This window comes from Cupressus sempervirens, chromosome 11 (genome assembly GCF_028749045.1).
Source record: "Cupressus sempervirens isolate cs-2001-9-10 chromosome 11, ASM2874904v1, whole genome shotgun sequence".
Lineage (NCBI taxonomy): Eukaryota > Viridiplantae > Streptophyta > Pinopsida > Cupressales > Cupressaceae > Cupressus > Cupressus sempervirens.
The window spans coordinates 483,089,242-483,107,774 of NC_143128.1; the positions used below are offsets into that span (position 1 = coordinate 483,089,242).

General features: G+C 33.0%; 1 pseudogene; it reads right to left on the bottom strand.

The window, feature by feature from the left end:
* Positions 1 to 17,752, bottom strand: part of LOC149530484 (putative polyamine transporter At3g13620) — a 46,729-nt pseudogene extending 28,977 nt beyond the window's left edge.
* Positions 17,753 to 18,533: the final 781 nt, after the last annotated feature.

The following is an 18,533-nucleotide window of genomic DNA, read 5'->3' on the forward strand; positions in this document are numbered from 1 at the left end:
CCTATTGTCATTTTGATATCTTCTAGTTCTAGGCTTGAAAATTTTATACTAGAAGGGGAATGATGTGTAATGTTTGATGAAAAATTGACCCTCAAATTAGACTTTTGTGTTCTCTAAATGTATGATATTAAATTTGCTGAGTCTGTGCCAAGTTTTTTGCTGAGTCGCAGTCTGGATCAAAATTTTGGGCTGCATACTGGAGTCCAGGTTTGAATTTCAAACTATGGTTTGAGTACTGTTGTGTTGCCAAAACATTCTGTGATTCATTACTAAAATATAAATTGTTACTTCAAGAAACTATTAGTTATGCTTATTGTTTTACTTGTTTTATCTCTTGAATTAGATTTATCTATTAGGCTCCTACAAATTCCTCAATGTTTCAGACTTGCAATGAAATTTCTGACCAACTCCTTAATTCCTTGGGGTTTACATCAAAATTGTAATTTCTTTTGGACTTGTTTGTCCTTTGTCCTGATACTTACATTTTTAGAGTTTCAAACTACTATTTTTTTGTTAGAAATATTGATATGTGTCAAGAAGATGACACAAACCAATGCAATAATGTAAGAGGAATTCAATAATGGAAAAATGGTATAACCATAGGTTTTCTCCTTAAGTCATCAAAATGATCTGAATTATGTTAAAATGCAACATTTATGAGTTACTAGTGTCATGAAATGGATTTTTTTCAAAGAAAAGTATAGATCTTCCTATTATTTATGACAAGTCAAAACTAGTCCACCCACTTCATAGTATGCTTTATGTTCCTTTTTGGGTGACCTCATTATCTATTATTCTCAAAATTGGCATGAGAAACTAGTGACTCCAACAAGATTTCTTCAGTTGATGAATATGTTCCATTTCATCAACTGAAGAAATCTTGCCTCCTAAATGTTACAATTTGTTTGAAATAGAATGGTATTGTTTGAATTTTGAAATAGAATGGTATCGGTTGCATATATAATTTCATTATGTTTTGTTCATGGCTACTATAGACTATACAACAGTGTGTTCTTTCTATTTTAGTTTGCCCCATGTGGTTAATTGTTAGAATAGCGGGTTTGAAAAAATAGTTTTTAGCGAATTTGACCATGTGATTCAGCTCTGCCCAATATTGGGTTTCCTTATTACTGTTCACCTACTGCTGGTTCACTTTAGAAATAGAATGGTTTTTCTCTCTGCTTTGTTCTATGATGCTAGAGATATATGTTTTGTTTGACCTTAGACAAGGAATAAATATGTGTAGTAACGTCAAGTGCTAATGAATTGATATGAATCTATTCTGTGAGCATTATTAAATGCTTGTATGCTCTATTCTGTAGTTTGGGATCAACATCTCATACACTCCTGTGAATACCATGCTAGCCCAAGGCCAATAACCATTTAATCACACTCCTTAATGGCTCTATGACTTTGTATAGGCATCTACTGATGGCTTCTCTATTCAGGTCATCGACTTGGGAGTTATTAAAGAAAGCTTCCTGTCTATTGTGTATCAAATAGACACAACTATGATTCTTCCCATGCTATTATATTGAGCCCCTTTGATTTGTATTTGGCATAATATTACCTCATGCTTATTGAGGACTATTCAAACTGTTGGAGTTGAGGAAAGCCAACTCCGAAGACGCCCAAAATCACCTGCATGTGAAACCTGTCAAAGAGAAGCCATAGAAGGGAAGAGCATGGAGCACGGGTAAAACCCTAAACGGACATGAGAGCCATCATAATGCAAATACAAGAAGAAATGTATTTACAATAAGAAATGATGTGATGTTAATGTTGTTGTTAATACAATGAGAGAGAGCCTGAATATAAAGAGCTCATGGAAGCTTGTAGAACAAGCTGGAAGGTGGTAGAAGATAAGTGTGACAACAAGAAGGGAACAAACTCCCGTGTTGTCAACAACTAACCACTACATGCATTAAATATGAAATATTAAATAAATGCATGACCTAAGTAAGCTTAAGCAATAGAATAAATAATTAATAATTAATTATTTACTCTAACACCCCCCCTTAAGTGCAACTTAGGGAAATGCCTTAAGCTCACAAAACTAAGATGAAATGCATAATGGGTCCCGGCAACGAGGCCATGTTAGGTACCCAAGTACAATGCAAGAAAATGCAACCTCTGTAAGCAGGGAAAGAGAGAAAACCACATGGGAAAAACCCTCCCCTAAAAAGAGGTAAGAACCCAGTGAAGAGTTGAAGAAGTCTCCAACTAGGGAAATTGTCCCCTAAAATAGGAACAAAGAGTGATCATGAAGAAGCAGCATCACTGAAGCATGAAGAAGCTGCAAATCTGTCAAACTGCTAATCAGAAGAACCTCCATGGAAGAAGAAGGCACGAACCGAGCATGTCTATATGGTAGATGATCCATCTCACCGAAATGCATAGGTAGCCAGCCACTGCAATCGCCTTGTATATAGGATCAACCACTAAATACATAGTTCACACTATCGAACCATCGAACCAAGGATGCATTAGAACAACAACATAACCCCCCCTTAATGCAGACGGGGTGTGATGACAGGCAACTGAGAAGGTGAGCCAAAATCTCCTGCAAACGAACCAAGAACGAGGAGAGAGGGAAAGAGGTACAGACACCGATAAAGACATGGTCTAACTGACTCTGCATGGGCTAATGTCATGGAAGGGACACTCACTTGACAAAGGGAGAATGCCTAAAACAGAAAACAAATAATCCCCCCCATGGTGCTTTATGAAATAGTGCATGCACAGCTGACTCAAAAAAACGTTCATGACTCCCGAAATGCAAAAGTGACACTTTATCTCAGTGTGAAACAAAAAAAGTGCTTCAAAAAGATAGCTACAATGATCATAACTGAAAAAGAGCTGAACCAAGAGAAAGTACAGCCGAAAAGAAAGCAAACCATGCCAGGAAAATGATCCTCGGGCCTAAAACACTCAAAATATCCACCATAGAGCTAAAATGCCAAAACTATGATAGAAAGAGCAGAGGCCAAAAATGAAAAAAAAGGACTATATTTCTGAAAAGAACACAGAACCAGCTTTCCAGAAATATAAAGTTTTCAAAAAACAGACATGGGACGCAAAAGATATGCATGCCGGAGTCAAAAATAGGACTTCGGACTTCAACAGAAAAAAAAGGGCAAAAAAATGCATCAAAATCAAAAAATACCTACACCAAAGTCTCCGTCTCGGAACCAGCTTTCCGGCGCTTCTTTCGGATCGAAAAAATACCTCCGTATGCAAAAGTTATGGCCAAAAAATCACAAGTAGGTCCAAAAGTGAATCAGGAGAGGTGAATGCAAGGATGGATGATGCATGTTGACGTCAGCATTTAACGGGAAAAAATTTGATGGTTTGGTGGCCGTTGCAGCAAAAAAGAGTGCCACATGGCTGACGTGGCAGGGGTGACATGGCGGGTCCACGTGGCGCCCACGCCACGTGTCACCCCCGCAGTGGCTGAAAAAGTGCTGACGCGGCTGCAGAGTGGTCTGCACAGTTGGCGGGCAGAGGCAGCTGCAGGGGTGGCGGAACCAGGAGGAGGTGGCCGCAGGGCAGCGAACACGGAGGAGCCGCCGGCGGAGGGTGGCAGCCAGGAGGCGGCCGGGCCGCGGCGGAGCGCGGGCGGCGCTGCTTGCTGCAGCCACTGCGGGCTGCGCGCAGGTGGCGCGGCGGTGGCCCCGCGGTGGCGTGGCGGCGGTGTGCTCGAAAATATATATATATTTTTAAAAAAAATCCGTCGCTGCGTTTGTACGACCGTACGACAGACCCCTGCAAGAAAAAAAGATTGCCTCCCAGAGCTCTGTCTCCAAAATTGAAAAAATTTATATGAATCCTGACTGCAAACGGCCTTCCGGATCCATTGGTGATGTCCGTTTGGGCCCAAAGTGCTCCAAAAATTTGGTGATCCCCTGATTTGAAGAAAAATTGCACAAACAAACTAGGGTTTGTGACTTCAAATCACAGCTTCAAAACTTCTTCAATGAAGCTGCAGCAGGAAGGCTCTGATACCATGTTGGAGTTGAGGAAAGCCAACTCCAAAGACACCCAAAATCACCTGCATGCGAAACCTGTCAAAGAGAAGCCATAGAAGGGAAGAGCATGGAGCACGGGCAAAACCCTAAATGGACATGAGAGCCATCATAATGCAAACACAAGAAGAAATGTATTTACAATAAGAAATGATGTGATGTTAATGTTGTTGTTAATACAATGAGAGAGAGCCCGAATATAAAGAGCTCATGGAAGCTTGTAAAACAAGCTGGAAGGTGGTAGAAGATAAGTGTGACAACAAGAAGGGAACAAACTCCCGTGTTGTCAACAACTAACCACTACATGCATTAAATATGAAATATTAAATAAATGCATGACCTAAGTAAGCTTAAGCAATAGAATAAATAATTAATAATTAATTATTTACTCTAACACAAACTAGCTTTATTATTTGCCTAATGCCTCTTGTTGGTTGAAGATATCCTTTACAATTGTCTATGGCACAGAGGCAAATTTTTTTGAATCCATGAGATATGATCTAAAGTTCTTGATTGCCTTGACAAGTGTGTATGCATGTTTTTCTTGGTTGAATATTCTAGTTTTGCACCTTGTAAGGTTTTGTTAATGAAGATAATAGACTAGTACAAAATGTTTCTGGGTTAGATAGCGTAGAGATTTTTACCATGAACATTTTGGATGGGACTCTGTGATCCATCACCAGCATGATAATTGAGAGGTCAAGGAGGCAATGGACTATTCTTGATCATCCTTTCCCTATTGAAGAAACACATAGACAATGGTGCAAATTAAAACAAAAGAGAAAAGTAGGGAAGGTTTGAAGTAATCTAGACTTGCCAAGACCAGTGCTTCCTTAATCATACAAATGCATTAGCTAGTTCCTTGCACCACATGTTTGACTATTCCTTCATTAGCATTGTCAAAATGGCTTTGCTTTTCTTTTCAAAGGAAAAGATCAATAACTTTCACACTTTTTGGATCTATCCATTTTCCTTCCTTTGATACAATGTGTCCCAACAACTCTTCTTCAACACCAAATACATACTTCTTACAATGTAGTAAAATACTATATTCAAGGTACCTTTTGAATATTTTTTGTAGATAATTGTCATGATTATACACTCAGACATGTGATTTTCTAATCTCTTGTTCACTCCTTATTGAATTACAGAATCTAAAAGCTCATTATAATACAAACATAGGCCAAAATATATTTCATATAAATATAACCTTGATTCACTAGTATAATTTTTAAAAAATAGATACCTACTATTGAATGATTGAAATCTCTTGACTCTACAAAGTCCATTTTGATGAAATCTGATTGATTTCTCCAATCCACCTAGGACAGGTCTCTCACTATTTAAGATAGACTCCTGATTCTGAACCTGAGAATTCTACTAAGAAGCCCTGGAATTAAAATAATTAAAACTCCAATGCATATCTTTGCATAAATCCCCAAACATTAACATAATAATAAATGTTAGTTTCACATTTTGTACAAGAGTGTTTTTGATTTCAATTGATTACTTTATAATGTCAGTTTTTAAAATTATTTAACATAACTTATATAAATTTCTCTTTAAAATATTCCTTGATAACATATTCCTTGATTGGTTTTGCTTCTTAAATTCTTCTCCTTAATATCCATAACTTCATTTAGAACCAAGACCAACTTGCTGTCTTCACCAAGAGGTTGAAGTTCAACTAAAATGAACTTTCTACCTTAGAGCCTTTTTGAGGTCTGATAGATGGCAAATTTATGTATCTTGCTGCTCTTCGGTAGGTTCAGTTCATATGCTATGTCACCTATTCTTTGGTAGACGTTGTTTTACAGATTTGTTATTAAGATTAATGAACAATTATATGTGCCTTGTATTAGAACATGATCAAAATTTTAGTAAACATTAACAAATATACAGGTTTTGAGAAGTTACAAATGCACAAAAACATCCTAGGAAGAAAAGTCTTAGAGAATAAGATATAATAAGGAAGAAGTGAACTTTTGAATGAATTCATAGCCAACACAAGAAAGAAATAATGTAGCATACCTAAATCTATTCATAGGAATATATATTAATGGAGATGAGATTAAATGTCCTAGTGATAGATTGAATTAGAGCATTAGCTGTGTTATAGGAACAACAACGTAATACTTTGCAAATGTGGTGAACTTGTTTTCAGTATTCAATTGATAAGTATTCTTAGATATACAACCATGTAAGATAGAATGAATATGAATGTGAAATGAACAAACATATCACTTATTCAAAATTTATGAAGATATGGTTTGTATTTCATAAATACCTTTAAAGAAAGGAACCATGATGAGGAAGTTTCCACAATAAGATGGTTTTAGGTTGACACAACAATTCAGGTATTAATTCAATATCTGTAAATTGAGATTATAGTTTATGCCTTTCTATAACCATAAGTAGGCAATGGATTTTGCATAAAAAATGTTAGTAAGTCTTGAAAAAGAGTTTGGATGCTTATTTGGTGCTCATATAAAAGGGTTTGATGACTCCTTAGGGTTGGTGCTCCTAATCATTGTATGTGAACTTTGTGATGCTAGATAAAGATAGTAGATCCTAGCAGCAATTCTCATGGCAATTTTTTTACCCATTCTGGATTCCCACATCATATCTTGGTGCATTGCCCTTTTTGTGTTGTGCCCTTCTTCAGTCATTTGGTGCTTTTATTTTAATATTCAATTTGAAGAAATTTAATCAAAGAATTAATTGCATAAAAGTTTAAAATTTATTTTATTGATTCACCCCCTCTCAATAGTAAATCCGTGTTTTGCTAAAAAGAACTAATTAGTCTCAGTAGATGCTATCATTAGAACATGTGGCTAGTTGGAGCATTGAGATGGCAAGTTGTTTTGTTTCAATAGGGTATGCTATTTTTTGAGTCCTAGATATAGCATTTTGACATGATGAACCTCCTCCAAACATTTGTTTCTTGAATGAGGCTCCTTCTATTTTTATATCCCTCCTTGTACTCTCTATGTTTGTTATTTTCCTTGGAGTTGGGACACTGGACTCTACTATCTTAGTACAACACAATTTAACATGACTTTCATTGATATCTTTGTACATAACATTAAGAGTATGTTGACTTCTTTTTTTCATGAAATCTGCCTCATAACCTTAACTCTCATCTCTTACACTTTCTAATATATCACTTGACTCAGATATCCTTTTTTTATCATCACTTGTACTAATATGGTATGCAATCTCCATCCTTTAATTATAGAAAATATGGGTAGAATTTAAGTGATTTTATGATTCTAATTTAGATTAAGATTTTATCCATCCCTTAGAAATTATCTTAGTTATGGTGGAGTAGCTCTTTGTAGGTTTCTGATTTTAGTTGGATTGTATATTTTGGTTTATGCAAAAATTTTGATGTATATTTTGGTAGACAATGTGTAGGCGAGAGATTAGAGTTACAATCTCGCAACACATTACACAAAAAATAGAATTCCAGAGAAAGTATAAAGGACCAAGGTAGGTAATAATTTCTTTCCACTTCATAGTATTGCTATTATTAATTAATTTTAATTCCTACTATAAAACTAATACTACTTATTTTCACTTCTCAGGGAAGTAAATGGATAGTCAGTGGATTGAGATGTCAAGGGAGGGTGAGTCTCTAACTAATACTACTCAGTCTCAGGGAAGTGAAATTGAAGGGGTTGTCAATGGAAGGCTACATGTTGACAAGGGTAAGACCCCCAAGGGCAATGAAGGGATTAATCTTACATCAAAATGCCCAAAACTTAGAGATACTACCATAAAGCCTTTCTGGTCCACCAACTTGTGCAACTACAAGTGTAGAAGGAAATCACAATAACTCACCACCACCAAAAGATGGGGTTGTTATTTAGTTAAATCAAAATGCATCAAACCGAGATAACAATGTTCAAACAACAAAAGATAATATTGATGTTGGTAGGAAGAAAAGAAAAAGGAATGTAAAAATGGGGAGGGAGTGGGAAATGAAAAGGAATTTCTAGGTTGATTGGGTAGCAGAGTAGTGGTTTATTGAACCAGTCACAAATAATGATGAACCACCAATAGAATGCAAGTGTACAATTTGTACTTGGAAAACTAAAAGAGAGAAAAAGTTTCAGCTAAAGCTTGACACTATAGAAAAATATATTTGTAAGGTTTATGAAAAACAAATCATAGATGGAAAGGAAGTAGTGGCAGTGAGACAAAAATCAAAGGAAGAATTCCTTCATGTTAAGTATGCGATAGAATATGAAGAGCATTTCAAGAAAATAGTGGTAATTGGTAGTGGCAATCTAATCAAGGCTAGGCTTCAAAATGCAACCAATGATGCAAACTTGGCAAAGACCATTCAAATGAGTGTTATTTTTCATATTCTATCTAGAGGGTGTCCTATGAGAGACTTTTCAGAATATAGTAATTTATTATCTTTTTTGAGAGTTTCTCACTATCCTATGTCACATTGGTCAATATATGCTAGATGGGAAATGGAAAGTTGTCTTGCTGAGGTGGAAAAGAAAAATGTATAGGAGAGAGTAAAAGAATCCAAGTTCATTTCATTATCCTTAGATGAAGTCACTACAATAGATAACACTGCTTGGGTATGTATGAATGTATATATTGTAAAAGAACATGTTTGTCAAGCTCATCTACTTTGTGTTCATAAAATGAGGGCCAATTCAACTGTAGAAAATTTATATTTAGAAGTTAAGAAAACTTTGAATGAAATTGCTGGTATGGATGACTTGACAATTTCCAAGAAGTTAGTGTGTGTCGGAGCTGATGGAGTTGTAGTAATGCAAGGGCAAAGGACTAGTCTTTGTGCAAGATTACAAACTAGTATTGCACCTTACATGCTTGGTATACACTACATGGCCCACCGAATGAATTTAGCATATAAGATTGTAAGTAGTTTTCCTACTATGTCAAACGTTGAAGATCTAATCCATGAACTCCACTCCTACTTTTGCAAAAGTCCTAAATGTTTTGCAGAGTTTAAGATTTTTTCTGAGGGAGTAATAATAGGAAATAATATTCTCAAGGAAGTTGAGACCAGATGGATATCTTTGCATGGACTAGTAGAATGAGTTCTAGTAGAATATCAATCCTTGATTGGAGTTATATATGAGCAACACATTACAGTAGACAAAGCTCCTGATTTGTTAAATAAGTTAAGTGATATAAAGAGCCTATTAACTTTAGCTAGTCTTCTCCCCATGCTGGATTTAATGAAAAAACTTATTAAGAAAGCCCAAGATAGAACTATGTATATTCATGAGTATAGTGATTTATGTAAAATGACATGCATGGCTCTAGATTCTTTGTATTTAGATCTCACAAGTCACAGCCCAATTTTTTCAAGGTGGAAGATAATTACAGATTTGAATCACACTGAGAATTTTTTACAATTCAATGCAAAAAATGAGCTATGTATGTTTGTGAAAGGATTTCAAATACCAATGTACCAATCTAAGACAACCAAAAGAGGCAGAGTACTACCAGTTAGAAAGGATGATTTTGACAAGATTGTTAAATCTGTTAGTGAAAATGTGAAGTCTATTTCCTACCAAATTTCAAGTGAGATTCATGAAAGATTCCCTTGAGAAGAAATTCTTGAAGCCATGAGTTGTGTGTTTCCTCAATTTTGGAAACACTTCAGAGATAATCCAAGTGATGCAAAGTTGTTTCATAGTAAGCTTGATGAATTGATAACACAATTTTTAAAGCATAAAAATTGCAATGGACAACCAATACAAGGAATCTTAGAGTCAAATAATCTTAAAAAACAATTTAAACATTTTGCATTGTGTATGAAACACCAGATGGAAAACTTTGAGAATCCATTCGATCCTGGTGCAATAACAAGGCTCTAGAAAAGGATAATTTAGAGTGAAGTATTGCATACTTTAATATCATAATATTTCAAACTTGCTGATTTATGTCAAATAGAGAGTTTTTAGTGCATTGGGGTTTTTGAAATCAAAGGTCAGAAACAAACTAGACAAAAATTTGGAAACTTGCTTGAGGTTGTTTGTAACTCAATACAATGTTAGAGATTTTTCTTATGATAGGTCATTGGCCATTTGGAATTCCACATGTGAAAGATGAGGCCTTTGCAACACTTCAAAAGATGGTGGTGCTATTGTTGATTCCAACATAAATGATGAATTTAGGTCTCAAAGTCAGAATGAAGATGAAGATTTTATGGATTTTGAATACCTGACTCAGAATGAAGAGGAACCTATTAGTACTAGTTAGTTTTATGATTTGGAGTCTATATGGGATATAGAAGCATCACATTTGAGACTGAGTCAATGGAGTGATTTAGCATTCAGTTCCAAGGTATTTATAACTATACTCTACTTTAGTTCTTCCATATTCAATCATATTACAATTACAATTTACAAAAAATAGAGTTCAAGATATTTGTTACTCTATTGCATGTACCAATTTGTAAATGACTTTTTTAGTGCTTCGAATTACATATACTAGTCTGAAATGATGTTGCAGCACTGAGAATTACATAACTAAATTTGTGTGGTTTCTAATTCAGCACTTGGTGTTATCCTATTTTAGTCATAGAGATTTATAAGCCTTGTTTGAATTCTTAAGAGAATATTTTACAAGTGGTGCAGGTTATGCAATCAATTGGCTTCCTCAGTCCAAAATTTTTCTTGACTTAACTCAGCCATATCAATTCTCCAGTGATGGCAGTTTTATGCATGACATGTAGCCAAGTATGTGATCAATATAAAACAACATCTTGATTTGAATATTTGAATATGTCAATAGATAGTTACAATGTATGTGCATCTTTATAGAATCTAAATTTGGTTGATTTCTTTTTGTGCATGATCCATGATGATCATTGACTTGGTCTTTGATGCAGGGATGTGATGCCTTTTCTCAGTCTGGACTTGTTAGCAATAATTAAATGTTAATTCATATGGATTTGTTAGCAAGAGTTACTTGTTACTTCATGCTATGTTGGCCTTGATGACAACTACATTAATCACTCTTTGTCACCTTTCAATTGTGTGTTTACCAGAGGACATGATTCAATAAAGTGACTAAGCTCAGTAAAAAGAGAAACATATATCAAATGTTTCATCTTGGTATTACCAAAGATTAGAAAGATAGATGTTGCAAAGCGAAAGAATACAAGTAGACATCATGTCATGTCTAATATAATCATTGCATTTCTTTTAAGTTACTAAATGAAAGAGATATTTTGTAATGAATATTGGTTTTATTGTATTTTGTCTTGAACATGACAATTTTGATAGGATCATTCATACATATTTATAATGAAATATAAAGTTTTAGTTTTATGGTTATTTGTGATAGTTATGACATTTTACAATATTATATTTGCATATAAATCTATAGTGTTATGTTTTGATCAAGATCTAGAAGGATGTTCTACATGTTTGATAAATCTTCTATGCACTCCCTGATATCTATTTTTTTATTTTCCATGCCTTTGCCAATTTCCTCAATTTCTTTTTTTTTTTGAAAAATTGACTTAATATGTCTTGGCCCATTAGGATTCGTACAACCCATTTTCTCCATTCTATAGACAACTATATCATGTATGCTCGATACCTGACCATGGTAGATGTAATTTCATTTATGAAGGTTGATTTGTATTGTTGTTCTTTTTGCTTGAGGAAATGTCTTCCACTGTGATGAGTACTATGATTGACATCAATGTTTAGTTGCTTGTCCAATGACAATATTTTGAATCTAGAACATTGTAGAGCTGATGTAAATCATTTTACTAGCACTTCCAAGATAAAATAGTACCTATGCTATATCCAATGTTTATAGAGACCTATCTACCTGATACATTCCCAAAATTTGGAGAGTTTTTGGTGCCAGTAAAACTTGTAAAAACTTGTCAGGCCAAAAAACTCGGCTAATAGTTCATCTATGCTTCTATTCATTTATAGGGTTTATTTGCAATGGAGTTTTAGAGCCAGATTCTTATAATCAAATACTTATCTACTATCAGCTCCATATTTTCTATATGTTCCCCTGGGATTAGCATTTTATTTATATGTTTATTGTGTGAGGAGCAACATGAAAATATCTTGGCATTTGTTTAGTTTACAATGGACAATAGAACAAAGTCAAGATTCTTGGCGTGTGTTTCTTATGGGCAATACAACACATAATTTTCCTCATGTATGTAAATTCTCATTCAATAACCAATTCACACTTTTACTTGATGGCTTAAATGTATTAGGACCAGTATAAATCCTTGGATGTGTTTATTTGTTTGTAGGGTTTATTCATAATGGAATTGTAGAGCCAGACTCCTATAATCCAATGCCTTTCTATTATCAATTCCACATTCTATCTATGTTCCTTTGGAATCAACATTTTGTTTGGATGTTTATGTTGTTTGTTCATGGTGGGATATTTGACAATGTAGAGTTAGGTTTGCATACGAAAATTCTTGTCACTAAAAGACCAGTTGTAGTTATTCGCTAGTTACTGAACTTTCTAGATACATTATAGGCCTAGCATCATTCAAGTTTTTGCGATGTTTTGCATCTAGCATTAGAAAAGACTTCAAGGGTTACATGATATGAGTGCTCATTGTATGGTTCTTGTGTCAGTACATAATACATGCACTTTTTCTAAGTATTGAGACTAACATAAAGGAATCAGATCCTTTGTTTTTCATTGTTAGAATGGTTGTTACTATCAAAATGAACAAACCCTTCTTTGCTAGTCCCTACCTTTAAAAAGGCAGAGAGTAATGTTTTCATATGAATTATAAACATTAGTCATCCATTCAAATTTTAGAAAAGAGTAACATATCCTATGGCCCATCGTATTTGATATGTCTAGTTTTTAAATTTATTTGATTTTTTGATTTCTCCTATTGGTCGGCTACATTTTCCTAGTGGTTTAATTAATTTTATATATTAAAAATTAAAAAAGAAGAAGCTTCCACATTTCAAGAACAAAATAGCTGTCAAGCTTTTTAGGAGGACAAGTTTACACACTTGAATATTTAGCGTGTTCATAATGACTATTAAATGCCACATTAAATCCTTAGGTTGGCTTTGTTGGATGCAACATTCAAAGGCGGGGTTAAATATTATAATTGGATTTAGTTCCCATTTGCCATTTCTAGAGCATACCCTAGTCATTTGCAAGGTTTTGGCTGCTCTCTGCTTCTATCAAAGCTTTTTTTGGGGTCAGAAGCTGAGAAATCGGTGAGTGCAATTTATGTTTTTCTTTCATGTATTCATTTCTAGATTTTATGGTTTACCTCTTGTCGGTGTTCATTGTTTCCGCTATTTAAAGATGGTTTCTATGTATGTTCAAAGTGGGCCTTTCTTTTTTTTGTAATAACAAGGTTGACAGAGTAATGGAAATTGGGTTTTTATCAGTTACTCTTTTTCTTGCTTTGCTCATGTATATGGACGATGCTGCTATCATCGGACTAGTTTTGCAAGGTGTTGATTTACTAGTTCTAGATGATGGATTGTTATTGATTATGTTTACATCTTATTTTCTATTTTCATTTTGCTACTTTCGGGAAAAATTCTAAATTGCATACAGTGGGCAACAGTGAACATTACATTGTAACACGAAGATTACTTTTGTCAAATTGGTCAGTCTAAGAGGTATAGATGCTTCATTCTCATCATGCTTTCCTTGAAAATATCTACCTAATATTTGTAGCCTGCTCCTCTGTTCAATGCATAGTTTATGGTGCCAATTGTTCTTTCCCCGAGCTTATCCCTCTAATTACTATCAGATCTTTTTGTTAAACTGCCAACCAAACATTTTATCAGACTTACTCATTGCTCAAACCTCTGCCTTGCACATAGAAGTCATAGAATTCATCATCGGGGGTTTTCCCTTGATGGTGAGTTTTAGATGTTTTGACTTATAGTTTCTCATTTTTAAATGCTGTAGAACTGTTATCACAAGTATTATATTTTGGCATTGTACCCTTTTATGGAGTTAATGCTTGGTTTGTATGGTTCATTGATACAAGGGTGAGGGACTCGTAATAGCTATCAATTTTATTATTCAAGAAAAACTCTAGTCTAAGGGCAAAGCATGATGCTAGTACACAATCTATATTTCAGCACTAATTTTAATTCATTTCCCTTGTCATCCATAAAAATAATTGGTATATAGTAAAAGTTTCTTGTGTTTTCAGTCAAGGGAGTAGATGGAGATAAATGGACATATCTTGGGACCATGTTTTAGACTAATTTGCACTTAGAATTGTTGCAGGTGACATTTTTTTTTGGAAAGGGTTGCTATGATATGGTTTGAAATTTTCTTATTACATCATCTTGTTCTCTATGAAAATGTTACCATCCATGTGGTTACCCTCTGAGGCACTTGTGCAAAGGTAAGTAGAGTAATTTTATGACATCTAAAATGAATGGCAACCTTATGGAATTAACTTCTAGAGGACTTGTCTACTAGGATTGATTTTCAATTGAAATATGAAATGAATTTAGCTTTCTTGGCATTTGTGAATTTCATTTAGGCTAATAGCAAGATGTTAGATTGGTTTACAAACACATTGGTACAGGACTACAATGGGAAGAACAATCAACTTTTACATCTGCGATATGCTGATTATTGAAGGTCCTAAGGAGGTTTTATATTTTCAGGCTAGAGTTTTGAAAAGAGAAAACTATTTTTTATTGTGTTTCATTTTAGTTTTTTGCAATTTTTCTGCTTCTAAAAGAGCATATGGTAGCTCTTTCTTTAAGAGCTATCAGATTTCCACAATCCATCAATGTTGTGATTTGCTATTTGGATTTGATTGTGTGACCAATTTTTTTACATCAACGTTTCAGATCACACTCTGTGATCCATCATCAAGATGCATACAATAGAAGAGAAGGATAAAAACATCCTGATGATGGATCACGGAGTGTGATCCAAAATGTTGATGTAAAAAAAATGGTCACATAATCAAATCTAGATAGCTCTTTCTTTACTGCATCAAGTTTTGTGGGGGTTTTCTCTCTGAAGTCTTATTGAAAATCATACTATTTTTGATTAGTATATTTCTTCCAAATTGTTTCTTAAATTATTATTTGATAAGTACTATCTTCATTCGACATAAGAAAAAAGTTGAGCTTCACCTTTTTTTGATAGGAAAGGACAATTGTTTGGGCATTTCATATTAGCTATTTGGATTAGATAAGAGATTTTGTGGCGACTTCTAGTCCAAGTGAGATTTTGACTATTGTTTGGCTTTGATGATATATTTAGTTTAGAGGAATTATTTCTAAGCTCTCTTATTTTCAGCTACAACTCATTTATATAGCCCAGTTAATAGCCATTTCACCCCTAAAAATTAATGTAATACTAGCATGTTTGTACACTGATGCTTGGTACCCTTCTCTTGTATCAGAATCATCTCTCTATCCTGAACATCTAAATAGGGATATCTGTAGAAAATTTCCGATGTAATCTCTCTACATGCCTTCTAGAAGTATCCTTGAAATATGGCAAGTGTTTTGCAAAGGTTAATCAATATATCATGTTCAAGTTTGACTCCAGTTTTTGGGAGGGATTGGTTTTCAAATTAGAAGCCCCTCTATTTTTTAAATCTGGTTTTTTTGTAGAGTTTGAGAATATAGTTAGAGCTTAAATGGTGATTCAACACTAGAACCAGAAAAAAAAATTCATAGCTACTCAGCAATAGGCTAAAGTTGTTGAAGTTTGGTGTTCTTGATGTCCATTTTACACTTTTTCAAGGGAGTTTCTATATTTGCATAGTATACATGTATCTCCAAATATAGTGGTAACATTATTAACATTAAAGTGTTTTATATTGATTTGGTTTTATAGATTCAATGGCTTACCTCCACCATGATTTCAATCAAACCAATATGCTATGATTTTTTTATGGAAGTTAGTGAGCCATTATCACATTTTAATATTTTTGATCTTGAAAGTTTTGATGTTGGTTATTGGTAGAAATGGAAATCCTCTTTTTTTATCAAGTTCTTTATAACTTTTGGTAGTGAAACCAAAATAAATTGTGTTTCAGATTTAGCTTTGGATAATTTTTGGAGGCTAATCTCGTGCATACATCCTCTATTTTGGTGGGTTCTTTAATTGTTGTACCCCTAATTTAAAAGCTTGATGTGCTCATTTTTTTACAACTTAATTTAGATTTGAGCTCAACCAATACTGAATCTACGGTGAAAATTTTAGATTTCTCACATTAAAAAGATAAATAAATTCATATAAAACATTGCTAATTATTATTTTTAGCTTTTTAGTTTTCATTATTTAATATCAATCATTTATTGAAAGTATATTGATGAATATAATTTAATTAATGTTTCCTTAATTGTAATTTTTTTTTTCTAAATTTCTAATTTTAAATTTTTAGATTCTAAAATTATTAATATATTTAAAGAAAAGGAAAAAGTAAATTGATTGTTGTTATAAATATTAAATTAAAAAAGATAAAATTTCTGAATTCACTCTAGATATTTCAAAAGAAATATATAGTTTTTAGTTTTCAATTTAGAAATGAAACGTAATTATAATTTTTACACTTTAAAATAGAAAATAGAAATATTTAGGTTATGTAAAAATAATACATAAATCTATAAATATTAATTAAAAAAAAGTATTTAAGGTCTTTAAAAAAAGAATTCATGACAAGATAGTTCAAAAGTAGAAAATCAAGAAATTTTTATTTCTAATATTTAATCATAAAAATGCTTTAAACTCAAATGAATGTATACAAACATTTGAAAAATCAATATACAATTTTCAATATATAAAAGATATTTATTGTTAAAAGTGATTTTCTAAATTTATTGTTAAAAGATATATAGAAGTTATTTATTGTTAAAAGATATTGATTGAATTCGCCATTATAAAATATTTTAATGGAATGATATACACTTTTATTTTATTTGTTTCTTGATCACAGCATTGTCTACATTTCAATATTGGTTCATGTGGAACTCTTAAAGTTGATAAAGTTGATGAATTATTTATATTTGTGAATTTTAGATATCTTAAAATTGGAATCTTTGCTTAATTTATACAAAATTAAAATTAAAATTTTAGGTGATTCATTTGATCTTCTATGCTCAAAGACTCATTTTTATTTTAAATATAGACACTTGAGAGTTTTAGAAATATGCTTCTAAAGACTAGGATTTAGATATTTTTCTGTGTAAATAATATGTAAATTTTGAATTGATTATTGTTCCACACAATCTTACAAATTTAATTGCTCCAAGGTTTTTAAGCTACATAAAACTTCAACGAACACAAAATATTTATAGCAAACCACTGCAGTAAGATTATTAGCCCATGGGAAACTTGAAGTCTGATGTCCTTTTTTCCATCTGCTATCAATTTTATGGTTACCGAGTTGGTGAAGGTTTGAACATAGAGCAAGTATTTTTACACAACATTTTCTTTGCAAGGGACAAATGCAACCAAGTGGAGGTGTTGCATTCTAAATTTTGTGAATTGAAGTTAAATTTTGAAACCTTGTGAGTATTTGGTATTGCTTATTGAATGATCTCTTTGATCCACAACCTACCGTAGATGAGATTTTGGTAAACTTTGAAACCCTGCAAGCATTTGGTGTTGACTATTGAATGATCTCTTTGATCCACAACCTGCTGTAGATGATATTCTGCTCCACCCATGGCTTGGAAAACCCTTTGGCTTTGGTTTCTTTGCTGTCCAATATACATTTTCTAATTTACTTATTTTGTAAGAATTTGATTTAGTTTATTTTATTGTAATATTATTATAAAATTTAACCATATAATTATAATGTATATATTTTATGCCTAGCAGTAGCACAATGAATTAATTCGCCCACAAAATTTATGTTTAATTTTGTAATTATTATTATTTTCTAATGTATATATTTTCTGTCTAATACAATGAAATGATTTGCCCAAAAAATTAATATTTTAGTATGATAAATTTTTTTTTTTTGCCAATGTATATAATTTTTGTGGTTTTAAAACAACACAATTCATCTAGATTTTACACATTGTTCAAAAGACTATGATTGATTCACCAATGGAGATTATAAATTTTTCTTCATAAACTGAAATTTTTTGCCACAAAAATTAAACTTTTTTGCCACAAAAATTAAACTTTTTTGTTGGGTGTTTTACACCTTTCGCCAAATTTTTACACCATTTCTAAAGGGGGGGTTTCTTAAAGTATACCCTGGTGTCCAGTTACCATAGGTGTTCCAATAGGTTTACATGTTTCTAAACCAAACCTTTTCAGTAAATCCTTCAAGTACTTAGTTTGAGAAATAAAGATTCCTTCTTTATTTTGTACTATCTACAATCCTAGGAAATATTTCATCTCTCCTATCATACTCATTTCAAATTATTTCTTCATTTCTTTAGAAAACCTCATACTTTCTTCATCATTTCCTCCAAATATGATATCATTAACTAATATTACCAATATCATCAAACCATTATCAATTTCTTTCCAATATAGATTACT